Below are 25614 nucleotides of genomic sequence, written 5' to 3' on the forward strand. Positions count from 1 at the left end.
ACACACACACACACACACACACACACACACACACACACACACACACATATGTCTTCTTCCTGAGGACTTCTTCATAGCACTAAGTATAGGGCTCTATATGTCACCAATGCTCCAGTCATGGTCCTGGCTGATCCAATGTCCATAACTGCTCAGTGACATCCCTGATTGACAGAGCCACAAATAGCCATTTTGGCACCCAGGGCAAGACAAAAACAAATTCAGGTGAGGGCAGAGTGCTCAGGAAGAGGTCTTGTACCTCAGGACACAAGGACCCTCGATGGCAGAGGTCCCAGGGACATGACTCCATGGTGGGAAAACAGAGACCCTAGGATACTAATAAGCTGCTGCTAAAAAAAAAAATGCCATAGAAGGGAGGCTTTAGGGTAGGAACTCTCCTGAGATGCCCCTGCTGGGTAGAAGCAGCCTGCCATCTGTTATCTTCCTGTTTTAACTAATTACTTTTGCGAACAACAACAAAATCTTGCTAACTAGGTGCTAAGCTTAGTTGTTTCTACCCACTGAAGACTTCTAAATTTTAGCACCCCAGCACAGAGCCCCAGTCACACCTCCCTAGTTTTGACTCTGCTGCTGACTGAAGGTCAAATGGAATCATATTAGGGGTTGTTATTCAGTCCTGTCAGGGCAAAACCAGGAAACCAAGGGAGAAAGCCTCTAGATATTTGGTAACCATGGTGAGATACATGCCCAACTATACTTTCTCCTCCAGTCTAACCCCCCACCCCCCAGTGTAAACACCTTGAGAGCACAGATCTTTTCTTATTTAAAGTTTATCCCACCCACCCCTTAGCACCTACCACAGCACTCTAAACAATAAGAGCTTAATCAATGTTTGTTGTAGCTGCACATATTGTCACCCACATACACAGAAGACATCGGAGCCACTAGAAGAGGTGAGATATAAATCCAAGGTCTCATTATTCTGAACATATGCATATAGTATTCCTGTAAGAGACACTATTTGGGGTTTGTGCCTAGGAGCTATTTTTTTCCAATTTAAAAGCCAAGTCTTGCTTATTCTTTAGCTTACATGAACGGAACATGCTCAGTGCTGTGCTTCAGCAGGAGCAGGAATACAGAATTGGACTTTAAATATCTCACTGATTTCATACCTTTTTTTTCCCCTCCTTCTTCCCAAATACCCTAGAGGTAGCAGTCCGCACCCAGGACTAATGGTCTGTGAAGTTTCATTTTTCAAAGTTAAACATCCCCTATGCTCCCCCACACTGGCTCTTTAGACACAGCTTGGTAAACCCATGTCCAGGACTGGGACAGCCCCTCTGGAGATGGAAGGAGCTTAACTGATTTGTACACCTCCCTTTATTTTCACCCAACACATTATGGGACATACGAATTGTATGGGCTCTGATATCTCGTGCAGCAAATGGCAACCCAGAGTGAAAGGAAGGGGTTGGGCACCCCTTGAAGTGAGGGGGGAGTGAGGATGTGCAGGGACTGATTAAAAGGAGGCGACTAAAACTGGAAAAGATGACAATTCAAGAAGACTGAAGAGAGTGAGCATGATTTGTCTTTAGTCCACCAGCCCCTCCCACCCTTTTAATCCCTTTCTCTGCTCAGGGTTCTGCTTCTCCTCCTTCCTCTAGCAAACTATAGTCTCAGGAAAGGATCTGCTATCAGTCCTTTACACACTCTAGTGAATGTAAGACCCAATGTGGATTCCCTTTCTGGAGGTAATTTACATTTTAAATGTCTCTAGCCACGGAATGCAAGTTTTTTTTTTTTAAATTCCTAGTTTAAAAACATTTCAAATGCTGAAAATGTGGTAGGAACAATATCCGACATAGAGACTAGGCTAGTTTTTCCTTCAATGTTATTAAAACCATGCTTGAGAGTTGATTGGCCCAGGAGACTAAGACTTTGGCTGCAGACATAGCTTCCTCCTTGCCATCCCACCAGCACTAGTCAGCAGATCCTGCTTCAGTCTTCTGATCGGAAGACCAGTATGGCTAACAGGGAGCCAGAGATGAGGCATTCAGCTAAATCACTGCTATATTCTTTCTCTTGTTAACTGTCAGTGGGGGGGAGGGGGAGGTCTACAAGTGATTCACTTTGTCTTCATTCTGAATATGAATACACAAACTACCCAAGGGCAGCTACATGTTGCAGTGGATAGAGCACTAGCTTGGAATCAGGAAGATTCATCTTCATGAGTTCAAATCCTGCCTCCACACTAGGTGACCCTGGGCAACTCACTTTATCCTGTTTGCCTCAGTTTCCTCCTCTGTAAAATGAACTGGAGGAGAAAACTGTAAATCATTCTAGTGTCTTTGCCAAGAAAACCCCAACTGGGGTCATGAAAAGCAGGACATGACTAAAAACGAGTGAACAGCAACAATCTATACAAACCAAGCCTGTTCTACAAAAGGAGCAAAGGGCTTTCCTAGAAGGAAATCATCCAGATAATGCTGCAATACTAGTCTAGTTATTTCAGAGAACAAGGGGGTTCCCCAGTCACATGACGTCCTTAAGCTAACAAGTGAAGGGCCACACGAGCGATGTTGTTCAGGTCCAGACTGGACTAGGTAATCTTGAAGGTTGCTTTCACCTCTCGAGAGTCTATTTATTTGAGATACACTTGATGATTCAGGGAAGAATCTGGGAAACCAAACAGGAACGTGGACTACAAGAGTAGTCTAAAGGAATCTGAGTATTAAGGCACCAAGCGCCATGTGTGGGGCATGTTTGACCTCCATACTCAAGGAACCCTGGTGGTGTTGCTACATCTGGTCCCATTCAAAAGAAGAATCTAAGGAAAAACCGCCGTCATTTTCTCCCCCACTAATCATGTCTATTCAAGCTGCCACAAAGAGAATGCATATGTCACTTTCTTGAAAAAGCTCTTCTTACAAACTCCTTCTGCTTTCCCTGAATCTGCCTGAGTGTCAGAGAATACAGTAGATAGATATGATTGGGTGATGTGGCATTCTGGGTACTATGCTAGAGGGGGTAGTACTTGGGGGGGAGGGGCAGGGAGAGAAAGGTAGAGTGAGGACCAGAATAGGAAAGCAACAATAGAAAAGCCAATGAAGCTGGGGAGTGTCAGGATAGAAAGACTTGTCACTGAGCTTGAAAAGGGTGTGTACGGGGAATGGGAAAAATCTAGATAAATATGAGATGACTTGGCTTAAAAATCAAATTAAGGGAGAGAACCAGATGGGCACCAATAAAAGGAGAAGGGTAAAGGAAGAAGGCCAAATCATTTGAATCACTCACAGAATTTTCAAGTTAGGAGAGACCTTGGAGATACTCTACCAGCATCACCTTCTTCCAACTGAAACCTTGAGAGGTGACGTGATCCTTTTTTTTTTTTTTAAAGCAATCAGGGTTAAGTAACTTGCTCAAGGTTACACTGCCAGTTATTTCTGGGTGTGGTGTTGAGTATCTGAGCCCAGATTTGATCCAGGTCATCCCGACACTGGAGCCGGTGCTCTTACTCACTTTTTAAGCAATCGGGTTTAAGTAACTTGCTTAAGGTTACATGGCTAGTTATTTCTGGGTGTGGTACTGAGTGTCTGAGCCTGGGATTCAATCTCCAGGTCATCCCAACACTGGAGCTGGTGCTCTTACTCGCTGAGCCACCTGGCCGCCCCCGAAGTGATTCCTTTTTAAAGGTTGGTTACATAGAAGTTATTGGCAGAGATGTAATTATAACCCAGATCTCCCAACTCCCTGTCCAATGGTCTTTTCATGCTTATCCATGGTGCCTCAGGGTTACCAGCTGTCCTCAAAAGCAATGACATTAGAGAATTTGCTCTTGGTCCTAACTTGGGAGGATTATTGTATAACCCCAAATAAGTCCCTTACCTTCTCTGTCCCCTTTGCTTCTCCACCTGTAAAATGGACAAAGTGGTGCGTAAGCTTTGGCACCTTCAAGTGACACCTGGCAACAAAAAATGAAAGTATTCTGTTCTCAAAGGATGGGAAATGGATGGTGAGGTCAAAGGATTAAACGCAGTCATTAAAATAAAATGATTGGCTCTCCAAGTCCTGCACTCTGACTCCCACTCAAGGCAAGAATTGTACCTTTCCAGATGGTACCTCCTAAGAGTATGAGGGAGCAGATTTACAACTAGATTCACTGGTTGCCCTTAGCACAGATGATCTGAACACATGCCCAGCAGTAGACACCAATCAATCCCCTCTCCCTGACTGTCAGGGAAATGGGGTGAGGGAATTCCTGCTCTTCTCTGTCCCTGATCCCAATCCACCTATATCTTTATTCTTGTTGCTGTTATTATTTAGTCATTTCCAGTCATGTCTGACTCTTCATGACCCCATATGGAGTTTTCTTTGAAAAGATCCTGGAGTGGTTTGCCATTTCCTTCTCCATCTCATTTAATAGATGAGGAAACTGAGGCAAACAAGGTGAAGTGACTTGTCCAGGATCACAAAGGTAAGTGTCTGAGATAAGATTGAATTCAGTTCTTCCTGACTTCAGGCCTGTCACTCTATCCACTGCACTATCTGGCATCTATATCTAGACTCCCCCACTCACATAATAGAATGTGTTAGAATACCAAGTGAGAAGGCAAATCCAGGGTTCTAGTCTCAGGCTTGTTGCTGATCAGTTGTGATTTTTAGCAAGTTCCTTCTCATCTCTGAAGCTCAGTTTTCTCATATACAAAGTGGGTGGGCAAAAGGAGAATTATACAAGGTGACTGATAAGGTTTATTAAAGCTCTTACATTGCAGGACAGGGCATCATTAATAGCTATGAAGTGTGACCATAAAATAATGCAACCTTTATCTTTTCACAAACATCCTGGAACTTCTGTAGTTAAATAAGTACTTTTCAAAACAGTCCTCCTTGTAGGTCAGGTATTTATTCCAACAATTCTGCCCTTGCTCAGATCCCCATTCATGTTGTGAATTTCCTACAGAGAAAGATTACAAGTCGAACAAGAAATTACTTAGTAGTCACAAATAATTTTTGCTCCCAACTGGAATCTTCCAGCTTGGTTAACCAAATCACCAGACTTGGCTCTGAGTGACATTTGTGTTCCCCCAAAATAGACCATCCGGAGAAGACTGACCACTTTAGAGGGCATTTCAAAGAAGGTGCTTCAGTCTCTGAAGTAGTTCCCAGTATAGGGCTCGAAACATCTTAGTCACAGTAGCACTGCTGGAATCTGTATAGTCTCCCAAGGGGGCTACTTTGAAGGAGATACTGACTTTGAAGGAGATACTGATTTGGATGGATGAATTTTGGTTTTCTTATGAAAATGCCAGTTATGTTACACATGCATATATACAGATACCTATCGCTTCCTTCTCCCATTTGTATTATCACTACTATTCTCTATTCTTCAGGGGCAAATTGACATATCTAAAAAGGGGAGTGAGGAAACCTAGGTCATTTTCACCTTTGTTGGCCACAGTACTTTACAAGACAGTAAAACATTGCCCTAGGCCAGTCAGCCTATTGGGGGATCAGCACCACGGACAGTAGCCTCTCTACCATCTTGTACTTGAGAGGATACCTAGTCCAAGGAGGAAGTGAGGCTGGTGACTTTGCACAGCCCACACTCACTTAAATCTAATTAATTTGCACGTCATGCCATCTCCTCCCCGATGTCCTCCCATGATGTCAAGGACAAACAACAACAAGTATCTCAGTCTAAACAAGTCTGGTCTAGCACTGTATCAGAGAAGGAAACAAGGTTATGAGTTTCTCTGTGAAACATACAGGGCTCTTGGTCTCTGGTCCATTAGCAAGCCCAGATAGATTCTTGAACTGACTTTGCAACCCTAATTAAGTGCCTCAATTTCTTCATGCTCACCCTTGTACGCAGAATAATGACCTTCCTGTCTCCCGTACTATACCTCTCCTTCTATCTTTTCCTTTGGATTGTAGCTTAGGGCCTAGCTCCTCTAGAACATGCAGGAACTGTCATTTCCCCTCCAGCCATTTGGCCAATGGTTGTATCTTCAGTTAATTTTTAATGATTACATTCATCCCTTTCATCATCCCCAATAGACAGGCCAGGGACTATTTTTAAATGTGTACCCTCAGTGCCTATGACATTTCGATGTAATCTTTAGATGCTCAGTCAGTACTGGCAGTCAATGAAGCAATCAACAAACACTATTTAATGAGTATTCTAAACTAACATCAGTTAATAGCATGTAAGGGTAGGCTAGAGTAGCATGTAAGGGTAGGATAGAGTGGTAAGAATGGGGAAGCTGAAGATGGTGGAGGAATTTTAGGTCTTAAGAGAAAGACAATTAAAAGAAGGTTATTTCTCAGGACTGGGAGGATATATCATTAGCAGGTTTAGATTTGTGTCTCTGGGTCCCGTGTCATCCTAAGGCAACACCTCGTTGAATCCTGACTCACTTAGAGCTACTCTGTCAAACTCAATCTTAGCACTACTCAATCACCACCAAGCTTGCTAGTGTCACTATTCTCCAGGGCAGAGGGTCTAGGTAAATGCAAGGAAAACACAGGAATAGAGAATAACTTGGCCACCCTGCAATATGACTGAGCCCTCTTCAGTGCCAAGCATCAATTGTCCATGTTCCATCCAACAAGTTTCCCTTAGGGATGGATGATAACACTGAACTTCTTACATTTTTCACATTCCTACTGACACCCTGGGAAAGTTGCCTGACTTGGTAGGTTATAAATTGTTTCCCTTTAAAGTCTCATTATGTCCCTGAAGGACAGGTGTATTATGATGTACAGGATACTGTACTACAGTGTTGTCAATTATGCCACTCTGGGCTGGCACAAAGGGTTATTTGTTTCATAATGGTCACTTTAAAAGCCCAAAGGATAATCAATAGCATTTAGGGGTCTCAATAGGAAGACTCACCAACAAATAGTATTCCTGAACTACAGCAATGCTTATTAGCAATATTTTATCCCCAGTGACTTGGAGCCAATGTCAGAGACATAAGAGTCTTGTACAAAAACTGTAGCTGGCCTGTGGGGGTGGTGGGTGGTAGAGGGAGAGTAAGGGAGAAAGCTCATGCCTCTTCTCACTCATTAGGGGTGGTCATCTGCCCACTCTGGGTTTTAGTAAGAGACAATGAGATATGAGGAAGATAAACACTGGATATGGGGTTAAAAAAAAATCCCTGCTGTGCCACTTACCAGCCATTCAACCTTGGGAAAGTCATAGTTTCATAGATTTAGAGGTAGAAAGGTTATTAGTGCTCTTTTAGTCTAATTTCACTTTATTAATGAGGAAACTGAGGCACAAAGCATTTAAGTCAAAGATCCTGCCACATCCTTCCAGTAACTAACATATGTTTTCCACCTTGGAAGTTATTCTCTTCTTCTTCTCAGTCTCCCTTACCCATCCATCCAACAAGTTGTTAATTCTTCTGCCTCCAGGCTGTTATATTCATTCCCTTCTGTCCACTCAAACCAGAACTATTTCGTTCAGGCCTCCATCCCCTCTCACCTGGATTATTGGCTATTTAGCCTCATAAATGGTCTCCCTGCCTCATCTCTCCCTTCTCCAGGCCATCCTGTATAGGGCTGCCAAAGCGAAATCCTCAAGCAGAGGTCTATGTAACTTCTCGGTCCCAGAAACTCCAGTTGTTCCCTATCATCTGGAGAATCAAATACAAACTTTTCATTGGCATTTAAAGCCCTTTAAACCTGGCTTCAACTGAACTTTTCAGTTTCATTGCATATCACTCCCCCCTTCGTGCACACAAGAGTCCAACTGGCCTTCTTATTGTTCTTCATGCACATGGCATTCCACTGCCCAACTCCTGTCTTTGGGAGCTTTGCACGGGCTTTATCACACTGCCCCTCCCCCCAAACTGGAATGTACTCCCTCCTCACTTCTGTCTCTTTATTTCAGCTAATGATGATATTTCAATCTTTTGTTTCAACTGATGCTGAGTGAAGTAAGCAAAACCAGAAGAACATTGTACTCAGGAACAACAATATAGTATCAACTGAAAGTCTTAGCTTCTCTGGGCAATACAATCATGCGAGAAAATTCCAAAGGACTCACAATAAAAAAGCTCTCCACCTCCAGAGAGAACTGATGAACTCTGAGTACAGATTGAAGAATACTGTTTTCACTTTCTTTTGCAACATGATTAATATGGAAATGTTTTGCTTGATTACACATGTATAATTAATATATCGCTTGCCTCCTCAATGGGTAGGGGAGGGGATGGAAGGAGGGAAATAATTTAGAATTCAATTTTTTTTTAAAAGAATGCTTAAAATAAATAAACAGATTTTGGGGAATGTTATAAATCCTTTATTTCCTTCAAAGTTCAGCTCAAATGTCATCTCTTACATGAGGCCTTTTTTTTTGCCTTTTGGAGGGCAATTGGGGTTAAGTAACATGAGGCCTTTCTTAATCCTCCCAGATGCCCCTGCCTTCTTCCCCCTCACACACAAAATGATCACTTTTCATTTACTCAGTATATACTTGAGATATACTTAGCCAGTGTACATGTTGAGTTCCCCAAAGAGAATGGCCACTACCTAATAGTACTGGTATCACATAGTATGTACTTAATGACTGTTGATTGATTGACTGCTCAAGGTCACACAGGTAGTAAAAGCCAGAATCCCAACCCAGGTCCTCTTGACTCCAAATTCCATTGCTGTTTCCGTGGCACCATCCTTTCTCATTTCATCTCTCTAAGCCTCATTTTCCCTCATCTGTAAAAATGTGAATAATACTTGCACTACTTACCTTATCAGATAGATGATTTACAGAATGCACTATGCAAATATATAGTATTAGCAGCATAAGCTAAATCTTCTTACTGATAGCAAGGAATGCCAGAGGAATAATAATGTGGTGGACAGGAAAACCACCCTAGGAGGATTTCTATAGGGATTAGGGGAACTTTTCCCCTGAATATGAGGATCTCCTTTACTCTTGTCCCAGATTCCTCACCAGTCTCCTCACTAGGTTCAGGTACCAGTGGAGTTCTTGTCCTCATTCCTAGATCTTGCTTCCCAGTCTGCTGTGGGCCCAATTCTTTATCTCTTTAGTGTCTGGATTTGAGGCACATAGCTCAGTGGACAGGGCAAATAAGTGGCAAAGTAGGTAGAACGTTGAGCATGTAATCAGGAAGACTCATCTTCTTGAATTCAAATCTTACCTCAGACACTGTGTGACCCTGGGTAAATCACTTAATCCTATTTGCCTCAGTTTCCTCATTTGTAAAATGAGAGGGAAATGGCAAACTACTCTAGTATCTTTGCAAAGAAAACACTAATTGGGGTCACTAAGAGTCAGGCACAACTGAAAAAAAAATGACTGAACAACAACAAAAACTAAGTTGATCAAGTGTTAGACCCGGAGTTAGGAAGATCTGAGTTCAAATCTTACCTCTGACACTTCCTAGCTGTTTGACCCTAGTCAAATCACTTAATCTCTATCTTCCTCAGTTTCCTCATTTGTAAAATAGAGACAATAATAACTACTTCCTGGGGAGGTTGTACTGAGAACAAATTGAGGTAATATTTGAAAAGCACTTTTGAAACCTTAAAGGGCTATATAAATACTATCATTAACAATGATGCTGAGTTCTGGGTACATTCCAGAGCAACTTGATCAATGTGTTCACAGCTCAGAGAGGCTAGATGGCCCAGTCCTTCCTGATACCTGCTTCTTATCCTAAGCCTGGACTCTGGGTCAGATTTGAAACCCTGCCCCTCTGAGTCTGCTGTGATGAACACTGTGATTTTTTTTTAACCTTTACATAGTCTGGTTTCTTCTCCCTGGATGTCTCTCAGGGTACTCTGACCTTTTTTTTTTTTTAAATGGGATCTGTGATTTCATCAGTATAGGAAGTGAGGAACTTTCTGTGCCAATGCAGCTCTTTAGCTGTTTTGCAATTTATAGTCTTGGAAAGCTGACTAGGGGGCACTAAGATGACAAATGTCTTGAGCAGAGTCACATAACCATGACATGTCACAGGGGAGGGAGATTTGAACCCAGATCTTCCTGACCTTAAGGTTGGCTCTGGACCCACAAGGCCATGCAATCTCACAAAGCTTAATACAATACTTAGAAAACCACAGTCAAAACCAAAGCCCCCTGTGAAATAGATCATTGGATTCAACACCTCAAACATTAAACCTGAAATATGCATCTGTACATATCACTCTACAAGGTGCCATGACCACAAAGGCAAAAGGAAACACAGTCCCTGACCTCAAAGAGCTCACGTACATTTGGGATCAAGGGACCAGGACAGAAACTCAATGTCATTTGGACCAAAACAGGAACCCTGGTCACTGGATTCATTGTAGGAGTTTCCGGCTATTAATGGAATCTCCCTGTGTATGTTTTGGCCCATAAATAGAAAAATGTCCATTTGCACATATATATACATGTTTGCAAATTACCCGACTGTGCCAAAATCTGGGCGAACCTTTTAGAGACCTTCAAAAGCCAAGTGATTTTGACAGAGAGAAGGGGAGGGGGAAGAATGCTATCAGCAATGCCAAGGGTCAAGTTACTTCTGACTTATGATAAATGCATTCCAAAGTACTTATGTCACACAGACTTTGGCAAATTTGCTTTGATGACTTTTAAATAAGGATTGAAGCAGAAGAACTAGTTCCTACTTGGGTAAGAGATTTTTTAAAAAACATTCTGCTGTATGGAGTCAGGCGGGGGGAGGGGGGGCAACCAGGTGGCACAGAAGATAGAGCACCAGGTCTGGAAGCAGGAAGACTCATCTTCCTCAGTTCAAATCTGGCTTCAGACACGTACTAGCTGTGTGACCCTGGGCAAGTCACTTCACCCTGTTTGCCTCAGTTTCCTCATCCATAAAATATGCTAGAGACAGAAATGGCAAACTACTCCAGTATCTTTGTTGAGAAAACCCCAATGGGGTCACAAAAAGTTGGACGTAACTGAAAACAGCTGAACCAACAATGGAGTAGGGGACAGATAGCTGACCTTCAAGCCAGGAATACCTCTGACACAGAGTAGCTGGGTGACCCTGGATAAGCCACTCACATTTTCAGTGCTGTAGGCAACTCTCTAAAACCATAAATCACCTGCTGGGCAGGGGGCGACCTGCATGGGTAGAGGGAATTCCTTACTGAACAATTCCTTATCCCAGTGAAATAACTGTTCCAGTCCCTGTCATTCTTCCTTCTGGCCAGATCTAAAAATCACCCCAGATAGTTCTTTAAGGAATAAGAGTTCTCTGCATTTGGATGTTGTCCTGTGTGTGTTAGGTGGACCTCTGGTCTGAATTCAAGAGGAAAACCAGAAGTCATTCTTTTCAAATAGCCTAGCAAATCAGATTTTAAAAGCATTTCTTCAATGCTAAGTGATGCCATTCCAGTGTATGACAGAAAGTCTCCATGTCCTTTTGAGATGTCCAACTAGCTATTACTCATACACTGCGTTCCACACCCCCAAACCACCTTGGGCTTTTGCCCAGGATGTTTCCTATACCTGGAATGCCCTCTTTCTTGAGGGCATTTCTACCTTGTAGATTCCTAGCTTCCTTCAAACCTGAGCTCATGCTACGTCCACCTCCCAATACCACCCCCCCCACACACACACTCCTAACTGCCTCTCTCTAAACAACTACACTGTTCCCCTTTCTTGAGTCCCTAGCCCCTCATCATTTTATAATTACAACCTGCCAAACCTCAGCCCTGCATCATTCTATTTGCTGCCTTCACTGTTATACTTATGCTGCTAGACAAAGATGGATAAAATCATGTAACCATGCCGGGCATACTACAAATTTATTACATAACCCCAACTGGGCCCTCACTGCTGCCAGGTCTAATGCCAAGCCAAGGCAACCTCCAAGGTTCAAAATACTAGCATAGCCACCCTCCATTTTATTCAGTGAGAAATTAATAATACAGCATTCACCAAGTGTAATTCGATAATTCCCAAGTACTCCTCCACCCCTGAGCAGTGCATTCATTTAGTCAACCACAAGGCCCCTCTTCTCAAATAGAGATTAGTTTCCAATCACAAACAAAGTACATTCATTTGGTCAGTCACAGAGCACAAAAAGTCAAAAGTTTCCCACCCCTGGATCACAAGGGGCAGTAGAGAGTACAAAGGCCATCTACCCCTGAGCTACAACAAGGTTAAGATATCATCACAGCATTTAACACCCAAAGAGGGGTCTTTTCTTCATCTGGACCAGAGGCAAGTTCTCAGCCATCTCTGTTCCTGGGGAGACAAAGCTTAACAAGGCCACAAGATACATTGCCAGTGTCTGCATTAATTCATTCTCTGCCTGCAGAACAGTCCTAAAACCCCTGAAAACATCCAGGATTTCTGTAAACATACAAGAAAACTCTTCTTCAGGGCTTCTGAACCAACATCAAGGTTGCAGGACCTCTGCAACAATAGCACTGTCCTTCACCAGCAGATGAATCTGACAAAACAACATCAAAACAGACAGACAAAATACCGGCATCACAGCCATGTCTCCTCAGTCCTTGGCAGCTCTGGGTGGCAGCTCTCAAAAGTCCTGGGTAGCTAGAACTGGCCCTCAGCAATCCTCTCTCTCTCTGCCTCCCATGATGCTGCTTCCAAAAATTCTTCTGCCTTTCTTCCTCTGCTTGTGCCTCTCCAAATCCATAGCACCAGCTCGTCCCAGTTTAGCCCTCTCTTTTCACATCAACAAGTCCATCCCACAAGTGGGATTCACAGGCTCTGGGTTTTAACACTCAACCGGAAAACCAAGCCAATATAGAGAGATCTTTAAATTCCATTACTATTACACCAGGCAACCCTAATTAATCCTTTTCATTACTCTTCAAATATACCATGGGTCCCCCTCCTCCCACCCTCTCAATCAAGGAACTTGTTTCATATTTTACCAATAAAACTGAAGCTATTTATTTACAATAAATTCCCTCTTCTCCCCTCTTCCCCATCTCATATCACTCATATACCTTCTGCCACTCTCTTCTCCTTCATCCCTGTTGCATGTGCTGACTTACTTACTCCTGACCAAAGATAATTCTTCTATCTGCTCAAGAGATCTCATTCTATCCTGTTTTCTCCAACAGATTTCCCCCTCTGCTATCCCCTTTTTATAATTTATTTTCAGTCTCTTCTTGTCTACTGTCTCATTCCCTACTCCCTATGAAAAGGTCTATGGATCCTTCCACCCCTGCTAACTATTGTCCTACATCTATCTCTTCTGTTCTTCTTACCTAAACTCCTCAAAAAGGTTGTCTACAATAGATGCCTCCACTTTCTTTACTCTCACTTTCTTCTTAACCCATTACAATCTGTCTCCCAATCTTATCATTCTACTAAAACTTTTCCCTAAGTTAGCAATGCCCTTTTAATTGCCAGATTCAGTCACCTTTTCTCAGTCTTTACTTTCCTTGACCTCTCAGCAGCCTTTGATAGCACTGATCACTTCACCTCCTTGATACTCTCTTCTCTCTAGATCAGGGATGGGGAACTTGAGGCCTTGAAGTCACATGAGGCCCTCTAGGTCCTCAAGGATGGCCCTTTGACTGAACCCAAACTTCACGCAACAAATTTTCTATCTAGATGTCTCTAGGTTATCTAAGTTATACAACTCTTTCTCTTGGTTCTTCTGTCCATCTGATTCTTCCTTCTCTGTTTCCTCTGAAGGATTCTCTTCTAGATCATACTCTCTAACCATAGGTGTCCCTCAGGGTCATGTCCTGTTTTCTTTTTTCTTCTCCCTCTATACTATTTCATGTGGTATTCTCATCAGCCCCCATGGATTTAATTACCATCTCTATGCTGAAGATTCTCACATCTACCAGTCCTGCCCCCAACCTCTCTGCTGCCCTTCCCACTCTGCATCTCCAACTTTCAGACATCTTGAATTGGATGTGCAGAACATGGAACTCATCTTTTCCCCCTAACCTCTTTCCTTGTCCCCAACCTTCCTTATTACTGTAGAAGGCAACACCATCCTCCCAGTTCCTCAGGCTTGCAACCTAGGAAACATCCTTGATTCGTCATTACCTCTCAACCCTCATATCCACCCTGCTGCCAAAGCCTACTGATTTCACCTTTGTAACATCTCTCAAACACTCCCCCTTCTCTCTTCTGACACTGCTACAGGTCTGGAGCAGGCCCTCATCTCCTCATGACTGGATTATAACAATAGCCTGTTGGTGGGATCTGCCTGCCTCAGGCCTCTTCCCACTCTAATCCATCCTCCATTCACCCACTAAGCTGAATTTTCCTTAAGGTAAGGTCTGATCATGTCAGCCCCTGCTCAATAAACTCCAGTGGCTATCGCCTCCAGAATTCAATTCAAAATCCTCTGTTTGGCATTCAGAGTCCTCCATACTCTAGCCCTCTCCTACATTTTCAGTCTTCATACACCTTCATCCCAACCATGTGCTCTTCAATCCAGCCTCCTTGCTGTTCCATAAATAACACATCCCTCCATCTCTCTGCTCCATGCATTTTCTCTGCTTGTTCCCCATACCTAGAACACTCCTCTTCCTCAACTCTACCTACTGGTTTCCTACCTTCCTTCAAGTTCCAACTGAAATCCCATATTCTGCAAGAAGCCTTTCCTAAGCCCTTTTAATTCCAGTGTTATCCCTAATTTTCTATTAATCCTAAATATAGCTGGCCTGTATAGACTGAAAACTCCCTGAGGACAGGAACTGTCTTTTGCCTCTTTTTTGTGTCTCTCACTCTAAGCATAGAGCCTGACACATAAGTGCCTAATAAATGTTTACTGATTAATGGAATGACTTTGTAGATAATAATTTATATATGCAAATGTGTTGTGTGTGTGTGTGTATGAAAATTCCCTCTGATAGAATGTAAGCTGCATGAGGAAGGGGCTATTTGGTTTTGTTTTTGTCTTTTCACCCTTAGCACCTAGCACAGTGCTTGACATATAGTAGGCACTTAATAAATGCCTGTAGATGGTTTCATTGGTTTTGACCAAAAAATTTCTATTATGACCAAATTGAAGTCTCTGAACTCGGCTAGGATAATTGGATAATACTTAGAAAATAAAAAATAAAAAATAAAAAAACTTAGAGAACTAGTCACCTCTACCCCATACTGACCTAACATAGTATGACTTTAGTAGAGGAAAAAAAAGTCCTATTCTGCTGAAAATGACTTATCTGCCCACCTGCCCTGCCCTAAAGACATCAGTGGAATTAGTGGGTATATGAGTGGCTACCTGACCCCCTAGGGTTGTGTGTGTGGGGGAGGGGGTCTGTGTCTGTCTGTCTGTCTTTGGGCTAGGGGAGGTTCTAGAACTGCAGTGCATAGTAGGAATACATACTGAAAAATGATGTACTTTCTGCTCTCAAGGAGCTTATGGTCTAATAAGGAATAGTAAAATGTACTAAGAAGCAATGATTCATTTAATCATTTAGATTTTTACAAACTTAAAATAGTGAGCCATACATTGGGACAGAGAGGGAGGGCAGTTGGGACAGAGAGTGGGTCACTGGTTTAGAGAATGGCTCAGTTGGAAAGACTCCTTATTACATTACATGCAGCGACAAACCAAGGGTAGAAGATGGGACAGCTGCCTGTGGGCAGTGTAGACGAAGGCAATAAAGCACGGAGAGAACAAAACAGATGGTTCTTGAGTGAATAAAACCAGTGGGCTTACGCCAGCCACCTCTTATTCTTCGGGACACTGATTTGATGGGGGACATGTCATAAAACAGGTCTGTACTAACAATGTTGTAGGATCAAGTCCCAACATGATGTAGTGGACAGACAACTGTCCTCTGAGCCAGGGAGAACTGGGTTTAAGTCCAACCTTGATGCAGACCAGTCATGGTAGTCCTAGATGGTTTCTCATTTACTCCATCTGTAAAATGGGGATAATCAAAGCACCAACTTCACAGGGCTGTTGTAAAGTTCAAATGAAATTATACACGTAAAGGGCTTTGGAAACCTTACAGAGTTATAGCAATGCTTGTTGTTGTTCAGTCATCTCAGTTATGAAGACGCTTTGTGACCCCATTTGGGGTTTTCTTGGCAGAGATACTGGAGTGGTCTGCCATTTCCTTTTACAGCTGAGGAAACTGAGGCAAACAGGGTTAAGTGACTTGCCCAAGGTCATACTGCTAGTGAGTGTCTGAGGCCAAATTTGAACTCAGGAAAATGAGTTTTCCTGACTCCAGACTTTGCACTCTAAACACTCTATCTAGATTTCTTAATATAAACACTAACTGCTATTATTCTAGCAGTGCAACTTAACTCTCAGTCTCCTAGGCAATTTGCTATAAGAGGACTATAAGAGGAAGAGGGAGAGGAAGAGTGTTCATACAGCACCTACTACATTACAGGCACTGAGCTTTACAAATATTATCTCATTTAATCCTCACAACAATCTTTTGAGGGAGGTGCTATCATTATTGCCTTTTTTTTTTTTTTACAGTTGTGGAAACTAAGGCAGAAGTTAAGTGACTTGCTCAGAGTCATAAAGCTGGTAAGTATCTAAGGCAGTATTTGAACTCAAATCTTTCAGGCCACTAGGTGCCAACATGCATTGGGAGAGGGAGTTACCCCCTCCAGGAGTTCCCTATACTAGTGAAATCACTAGTTCCTAACCCTTATCCTAGGATCATTGATTTCTAACTGGAAGGGACCTTACAGATCATTTAGCCCACTCCCCTCTTCCTATAGAGGGATCTACCAGGGAGGTGATCTCATAACTCGCTCAAGGTCACACAGGATACTGTGGGTAACAGCTGCTCTACAGGATTAAAAAGAATTTGACTAACAACCCCAACAGTCCCAGCTCACCCTTCTAGAATGGCTTATGTTTTGACGGCACTTTCCTTAACAAAACTGTGAGTCAGGTAGATGAGATAATGACAGTGATAATCATTCACAGAGGTTGTCTTTCTATAACTTATTACAGACAGGAAACTTGGAGAAATCCCTTAGAGGTACCCTAGAGAGGTTCCTGGCAGTCTATTTATTTATGTGGATTCAAGAGATGTTAATAAAACAACCCCTAAGAGCTAGGTAGAGAGAGAAAAGGACACCTTCTGGAGTATTCAACCTGACATATCCTCCCCTTCCCCACCCCCCACCCCCACCTTTTGACAGAGATGGCACAAATAAAAACCATCACCGCACAGAAAAGAAAACCTTCCAGACACAAAATGAGTTCAGGGTTTTCTCCTTCCTGCTCTATGTTTCCCACTTCACCACATCCTCTGGGTTTTTGGTTGGTTGGTTTGGTCAAATTTGAACTCAGGTCCTCCTGACTCCAGAGCTGGTACTCTATCACTGTATCACCTAGCTGCCCTCCTTGCCACACCTTCTGCAGCATCTACTGGACTTGAAGGATTTCTGAGACCCTCCCATAAGCCCTTTTCTCCCTCCAAGTAGGTAAAGGGCCCCCAGAAATAAATATATATTCTGCATATACAATTTCTAGTTGCACTTTATTTAAGACAAACAATTCACATGGGGGCCCATCAGTGAGACTCTCATCCCCTCCCTGCTCTTAAGGCACCACTACCAGCCCATGTCAGTCTTGATGTTGAGCCAAAGGAGCACAACATCCATAACAATCAACTGTCTGGGAAACAAAATACAGGAAGGCCAATTTCACAAACCACTTATACTTCTTGGGTCTCAATTTCCTCCTTGTAAATCAGGAATGCTGTCATCTTACTGACCTATCCCAGCATGTTGCTGTGAGGACCAAATGAGGTCACAGACCTGGAGGGGGCTTGAGGGCATCTAATCCAGCCCCTTCCTTTTACAGTAGAGGAAACTGAGGTCCAGAAAGGGAGACAAAGGAGCACACAGGATCACAGACATAGAACTGGAAAGAGACCTTAGAAACCATATCTTTTGCCTCTTAAGAGATTGGTCACTGACACAGAAAGTTGGGGGGGGCATAGCAAGGATTTGAAGTCAGGTCCTCCAAACCCAGCACTTTTCACTGCACAGTCACCTAAATAATTATGGCCATGACAGGACTTTGAAAGGTATAAAGCCATTCGAAAATCCAATTAAATAAACATTTGTTAAGTACCTACCATGGACTTTTGCTGTTGAGTCATTTTTCAGTCATATCCGATTCTTTATGATTCCATTTGGAGTTTTCTTGGCAGAAATACTAAGGTAGTTTGCCCTTTCCTTATCCAGCTCATTTTTATTTTTTGCTTTTTTTTTTTAGGGGGGAGGGCAGGAAAATTGGGGTTAAGTGACTTGCTCAAGGTAACACAGCTAGTAAGTGTTAAGTGTCTGAGGCCAGATTTGAATTCGGGTCCTCCTGACTCCAGGGCTGGTGCTCTATTCACTGTGCCACCTAGTTGCCCCTCCAGCTCATTTTTACAGATGAAGAAACTGAGTTAGGTGACTTGCCCAGGGTCACACAGTATCTGAAACCAGACTGAAACTCCCAAAGATGAATCTTCCTGACTCCAGGGATCTATCCATTGAGCCACCTAGCTGCCCACCTACAGGCCAGGGATAAAGAATTGACCTTGAAATCAGGAAGATCTGTGTTCATAGCAGGGGCAGCTAGGTGGCACAGTGAGTGGAGCACTGGCCCTGGAGACAGGAGGACCTGAGTTCAAATCCGGCCTCAGACACTTAACACAAAAACTAGCCATGTGACCTTGGGCAAGTCACTTAACCCCAATTCCATCCCCCCCCCCCCTCAAAAGGGAAAGATCTGTGTTCATATTCTGTTTCTGATATATAGTCTGTGCCATTGCAGGGAAGTCACTTGACCTCAGTGTCCCAGGCAACTCTCTGACTTCTAAATTGCAAAGCAGATGCTAATCTGAATTGGTGCAAAGCTTTTCTTCAACAATAGCTCTTTATATGGTGGCATATGTAGTGGATAAAGCACTGGCCCTGGCGTCAGGAGGACCTAAAATTCAAATCTGTCCTCAGACACTTACTAGTTGTGTGACCCTAAGCAAGTCACTTAGCCCCAATTACCTAAAAAAAAAAAAAAAAAAAGAGCTCCCTGCATGGATGAAATCAGAGATCCAGTCCAAAAACAGATGAGTAAGGCACTATGCTAATGACCACAGATACAAAAATGAAACAATCCCTGTCTTCAAGAAGTCTGCATTCTTCTTTAATACAAGGGACTGTTGGTAATAGTTTGGGCAGCATGGTAGAGTGGGTAGAGACCCAGCTTCAAACTGACACACATTGACTTTGTGATTGTGGGTTAATCTTTAAGAAAGGCCTGTCCCTTCCCTGCTCTGGCCTCTTCCACCTATTTGCCTCCCTGCATTGGCTCAGACCTTTCCAATCTCTGAGAGCAATTCTGACCTTGGGCAGGAAGTATCCAGGGAGCCTGTGGCTCCCAGAGCCTTTGAGTTAACATCAAGCTCTGTTCTTCATGGTGGTGCTGAAGAAGCCAAGAAAGTGCTGACCTGCATTGGTAAAGGGTGTTTCCTCACTTGGAAGTTCCCTGTACGAATTGAGACTAGTAGAGGTAGCAGAAGCATGGATTTCTTTGCCAATTTCAGGATGTTATAGAGGGGGATTTCTATCCACTACAGGTTGGATTAGCTGACATAAATTAATGCCTCTCTGATTCCATGAATCCTGCTCTCTCTACTCAACAACTCTTAATGACCCTAACATACCCTACAGTCATCCTCAAGCCTTTCCTGATTTGGTTAGCATAGAAACCCTTCCTCTCCAAATTCCCATTAGCCTTATGAATGGATACACTCTTCAGAAGCCTAGCTACCACCCAAGGAGGCCAAGGGATGGAGGGCCCCAAGAGTACTGGGTTATACAGAGTTGAGGTCACCTGATTTAATACGGTACAACTGTACATACTGTTTGCACAACAGTCAGCAACCACATCTCCCACTTGAATGTAACTTCACGGCATAGAGGAAAGGGAGAGAAAGCAGACAAAGAAAGAAAAGGGAGAAAAAAGAATGGCAAAGGGGAGATGAACCAGTAGGGGGGAATTAACATGAGCTACCCTTAACATCAATGGAAGAGGTCTGGCTCAAGTTAAAACTTGAAAAACAAACAGAAATTTGCAACAGTGTTATCATTCAATTAGCACCACTGATGACCAGCAATTATCAGCACTTCAAGTGTGTAAGCACCCCTCTAGCAGACCAGTTAATGAGCAGCCCCGCCCTGTTGGGTCTTCCAAAGATTTAATCATTAACCAGACCTCTCCAGCTAGTGCTAAGATTAGCCAATTAATGCTGACATTAGCCAGAGTTTATCCATTAGGCACTAGACCTAATGTCAGGGCTGAAAGTACCTTAGAGATCACCAAGTACTCATTTTCGAGTAGGAAACTGAGTCCTACAAGAGTAAAAACTTACTCAGGTTTCTACAGATCGTGGCAAAACAAAGGTTTTGTTGTATTGTGTATTGTGCATGTTGTGTGGGCTCTAACATGGCATTTCTATGATGAACTTATACTGTAATATTGTATATTATAGTTATTTTATTTATTGTCTTAGCCCCCACTAAACTGTATGTGCCATGAAGTCAGTCACCATGTCTTACTTAAGCTCTCTATCTTCCCTAGTACCTAGTATAATTTTCTGCATGTAGTGGGTGCTGAGTGTGTACAGCATGAACAGATAGAATATTTATTACAGGATAGAGATAGGGACCAGATCTGTGACTTCATTGGTAAAGAGTATGCCCCCGGAATGAAATTCATGGTAGATCCTGCAATGATAGTCTTACAGAGTCACCTTAGAGAACTGAGAGGTTAAGTGATTTGTTTACAGTCTCATGGCCAGTATGTGTTACAGGTGGGCCTAAAACGCCTGTCCATCCTAACTTCCAAGGCCAGCAATCTAGTCCATGGATGGCCACACCAGTATCCTGAGCCATACAGGGGCTATATTGACTGAAATGCCCTGGTTCTTCAGGAAACTTGGCTTATTTAATAACAACAATGACTATGGATAGCAGAGCTAAGACCAAGAAATGGGGATGGAAAAATGGCAGCAGTTTCAGGACCTCCCATTTGCAATGACTAGTACACAAATGAGTTCACAGTAACAGCCAGAAGTGTTCCCAGAATGAATCATTCCCACTCGCATCACGGGGCCAGTGGCTGCTTTGCTACCTGTCCTATCCCTCCCCCGCTCTGGCCTGGTCCACCTATTTGCCTCCCTGCATTGGCTCAGACCCTTCCATTCTCTGAGAGCAGTTCTGGCCTTGGGCAGGAAGTATACAGGGAGCCTGTGGCTCACAAAGCCTTTGAGTCAGCGTCAAATTCTATTCTTCATGCTGGTACCAATAAAGAATTGGGGCTTTCGGTCACTTGGGGATAATTTATCCTTTTCGGGAGGGAGGGGGAAAGGGGATGGAGAGGTAGGTGATAGTCAGAAACTGAATTTAAATGTACATGATGTTTCTTCTTCTTTAACTGCTTTCCCACCCCCACCACCCTTTGGTGAAGAAGAAAGAACCAATAACTGGGTCAAAAAGGCAGTAGTTGGTATTTGCATGGGACCATGTGGGTGGAATGCCAGGCAATAGTGTCTATTCCTGAATTGACAGGATTGTGATACTGACTTTAAAATTAACCTGTGGGCTCAGCCAAGGGGGGGTGTCATGGAGGAAATAGGTGCCATTTTGGTACCTGCAAGCAGCTCCAGAGCTTAAGGAATTATAGTGAAAGCTATTCAAGGCATGCCAAGGTCTTGGGGAGAGGGAGGATGGATAGAACTCTAGACTTGGGAGTCAAGAAGACCTGAATTCAAATCCTGCCTCAGACTCTCCCTAGTTTAGGGTCAAGTCACTTAACCAATCTCTGCCTTGGTTTCTTCATCTGTAAAATGGGAATGATAAGGTACCTCACAAGTCTGGTGGGAGAAACAAATAAGTTCATATGTGTAAAGAGCTTTGAAAATCTGATAGCATTAAATATATCTGTTAGTTAGCTTAGACTAAAGAATAGGTTGACAGACAGTGTGCTGTCTTGGCTAGAAGGCTAGCCTTAGGGAAACCTTGGGATGGCTTCGATTCACGTGTTGCCTCTGACAGATATTAACTGAGGAACCATTGGTTAGTCAAAAGACAATTCTCTTAACACTATAAATGACATGAGTTGATCCCTCTCAGTGAAGGGAATTCCTTATGCCAATAAAGTCAAACAATAAGACCTCTTCTCAAAAAAAAAAAAGATATGTTTTTTTCTCCTACTAAATTCCATTTTAATCCCTTATAATGATGAGAAGATGACCCTGGTTGCTATGCCAACAAATGGAAATCTTGGGCTCATCTTACAAAGCTAGAAAAGAGTTGTCATGGGCCTAGATCAATCACCCAACAATCATGTATCAAGCACCTACTGTGTACTCAGGCACTGCAGCTAGGCATTGGGAATACACAGAAAAAGAAGGAAACAGTTTCTTTTCTCAATTAGTTCGATTCTGTGTCCATTGTTCAAGGACCAGCCTTGTCAAACCCAGAGAGGTTCACCGACTGTCAGAAGTTAGGTCCTATGGAGCATGGTGATGGATTTATTCAACCCCTGATGTTTATGAGAATGATCTACTAAGGCATGGGGGGGACTGGAATCTGCCTCAACAGAGCACCTACATCAGTGAAACGGCATATTTTGGAGAAGGAAAGGATAGGTTTAGCAAGTTATACAGCTGATCAGAAGCTGTTCTGGTCAGAAACTTTCATGTTTCCTGACCTTCTGAATCTGCTGAATTATTTATGCATTTATTCTGTCCTTGCAAATGTATTTTTTGCTAGACTTAACCTGTCTCAGCCGTGAGAAGGAATTAGGGGGACTGAGAAGAGGGAGGATGGAGACAAGCCAAAAGCTTTGAATCAGGGGACAGTGGACCCCAGCTGAGCTCCTAGAGTACCCAGTAGACTGATGATTAAATAGGGAACAGATCTAGCATTGAATTCCTTATTTGGGACAGACCTTAGGAGAGATTGGAGAGCATTTCTTTATAGTGTTTCATGCCTGTTCTCCAGACTCTTTGGTTTTTGTTTGTTTTTGGAGGGGTGATTGGGGTTAAGTGACTTGCCCAAGGTCACACAGCTAGTGTTAAGTGTCTGAGGCCAGCTTTGAACTCAGGTCCTCCTGACTCCAGGGCCAGTGCTCTACTCACTGCGCCACCTAGAGGCCCCTTCTTCGGACTCCTTAGCTAGATCCTGACCTTTAGTCAGTCAGTCAGCTAGCACTTAAATCCTACTATGTGCCTGGAACTGTGCTTAATACCCAGTGCTAAGTTATCCAGACTCTCTGCCTGTGTCCCTGAATTTTATTTCTCAGTCACAGCATCACAGATCTCTCTAGATGAACTTCAGAGTTAGCATTTATATCATGTCTACTAGGTGCCAGGTCCTATGCTAAGCTCTTCAAAAGTATTATCTCATTTGATCCCACTACCTGAGAGGTAGGTGCTATTATTACTATTGTTGTTGTTATTAAAGTTGGGGAAACTGAGGCATACAGAGGTTAAGTGACTTGCCTTAGGGTCACACAGCTACTAAGTGTCTGAGGCTGTATTTGAACTCAGTCTTCCTGGCTCCAGGCCTGGTATTCTATATTCTGCACCACCTACTATAAACTGCACCATCTTGTCTGCCCCACTCATTTTACAGAGGAAGATAAAGGAGCCCAGGGAAATTAAGTGACTTGCTCCAAGTCACACAAGTAGTAAACATCAGAGCAGAATTTGAACCCAAGTCTTCAGGGTCAGGGCTCCTTCCATTGTACTATGCTGTCTCTCTAGTCCTTCAGCCAGGGAGCCTAATCCTGATCCCAGCTCCCTGACCTCCTACACTTCACCCCTGACCTTCACAGACAAGTTAATTAATGTCTCAGTGCTTTAATAGCTTCTAGCATCCTTCCTGTTTCACTCCCTCTCCCCTCATTCCTGATTGGCATACTCTGTTCTAATGCCACAAAATTCCAAGAGGGATAAAGTAAGGACCAGAAGTCAGGAACCCTGGGTGTTAGTCCCACCTCCCACTAATTCACCGGGTGTCCTTGAACCCAGCTGCCTCTCTAGGCTTCAACTTCCCAATCTAAAATTTGAGACTTAAGTAAGTGATCTTTCCAGCCCTGAGACTCATTTACTCTATACATTCATACCAGTCTTTTCCAAAGTGACTTGGCCTCAAAACACTAGGACTTTAAATATATTGCTAAAGCCTATGAAAGATGGTCCAGGGAGCTTATGTCTATGGGGTACTCCCTAGGATAAATGTGAATGAGAGGGCTTTTAGAGAAAAATAAACTCATTTTCCTATTCCCCAAATTGGTTTGTTGATATTTTGGGAGGTAAATATTACTTAGTATAGAAATGTTCTCACTGAACTTCTAATCACATATTCACAAGGCATAGAACAAAAGGGTTAATATTGGTAGTTCAATATACAAGGGTGCAGCGGAGTGACCCAGACTTGGTGCTGGCCCTTGGCACTATTTACCATTTTTATCAATGATTTGGGAAATGGTACAGATAGGAGAGATAGTTGGATTGCAGTCAGGATCTAAAAAGATCTTGACAGACTAGAACATTGGGCTGAATCTTATAAGATGAAATTCAATACTTATACTTGGATTTAAAAAAAAATTAGCTCCTTTAGGTTAAGACTGGGGTGGCATGACTAGAGTGCAGTTTGGCTGAAAAAGATCTGAGGGTTCCAGTGGATCACAATGGAAAAGGTCAATGCCATCTTTGGCTGCATTACAAGAAGTATGACTTCCAAGAATAAGGAGATGACAATAGTCTCTATACTCTGCCCAGATCAAACCTCCACTGTAGTATGGCATTCAGTTCTGGGCATGAGAGTTTGATAATCTGGAGAATATCCACAAGGGAGCAGCCAGCATGGGAAAGGGCTTTGAGGCCACATTCTTTATTTTTATTTATTTATTCTTTGCTTTTTTGGAGGGCAATTGGGGTTAAGTGACTTGTCCAAGGTCACAGGGCTAGTTTTTTTGTGTGTGTGTGTTAAGTGTCTGAGGCTGGATTTGAACTCAGGTCCTCCTGACTCCAGGGCTGGTGCTCTATTCACTGTGCCACCTAGCTGCCCCTTGAGGCCACATTCTTTAACCTAGGAGGTTAAAGAACAGTGGGTGTGTTTAGCTCAGAGAAGATGAGACTCGGGGTGCATCTAACAGCTGTGATCAGTTATTTGAAGAGCCATCAGATAAACCTGGTTTGTTTTGTACCAGATGAGAAAACCAGGAGTGATGGGTAGAAGTAATAAACAGGCAAATGTAGACTTGACATCAGGGGAAAACAAACAACTTCCTAAGTAAAATGGGCCACCTCAGAGGGAACAAGTATTTAAAATCACCTCCTATGTGCCAGGCTGTTAATAGCGGTTACCTCATTTAATCCTCTCAGCAATCCTGTGAGGTAAGTGATATTATTTTCTCCATTTTACAGTAGAGGAAACTGAGGCAGACAAAGGTTAAGTGACTTGTCCAGTGTCAGAAAGCTAGCTATGAACTCCAGTCTTCCTGACTCTGGACTCAAGGCTTCATCCACTGTACCACCTAGCTGTAGCAGTAAGTTTACCCCTCACTTGGAGTTTTTTAAACAGAGACTGGATAATTATTTGTAATTATCAGTGTTAGGGGATTCCTTTCAGCTCCAGATTGGAGCAGGTGACTGCTAAGTCCTCTTCCCACTCTAAATTTCTGTGCA

General features: G+C 43.0%; 1 protein-coding gene and 1 long non-coding RNA gene across 3 annotated transcripts in view; one reads left to right on the forward strand and one right to left on the reverse strand.

Moving 5' to 3' along the window:
- The window catches only part of LOC138158688 (uncharacterized), a 45352-nt gene extending 37174 nt beyond the window's left edge, over positions 1-8178 (forward strand). For both annotated transcript variants that reach the window (XR_011167708.1, XR_011167710.1), the window contains one exon: positions 7856-8178. This is a non-coding gene — a long non-coding RNA (uncharacterized lncRNA). The remainder of the gene's footprint in view (positions 1-7855) is intronic.
- ELFN1 (extracellular leucine rich repeat and fibronectin type III domain containing 1) overlaps positions 1-25614 on the reverse strand; it is a 197429-nt gene that overhangs the window by 140998 nt on the left and 30817 nt on the right. The gene's annotated exons all lie outside the window — the stretch shown is intronic.

This window comes from Petaurus breviceps, unplaced genomic scaffold (genome assembly GCF_028583685.1).
Source record: "Petaurus breviceps papuanus isolate PSGF00001 unplaced genomic scaffold, PetGlider_PUasm1.0 175, whole genome shotgun sequence".
NCBI classification, from domain to species: Eukaryota; Metazoa; Chordata; class Mammalia; order Diprotodontia; family Petauridae; genus Petaurus; species Petaurus breviceps.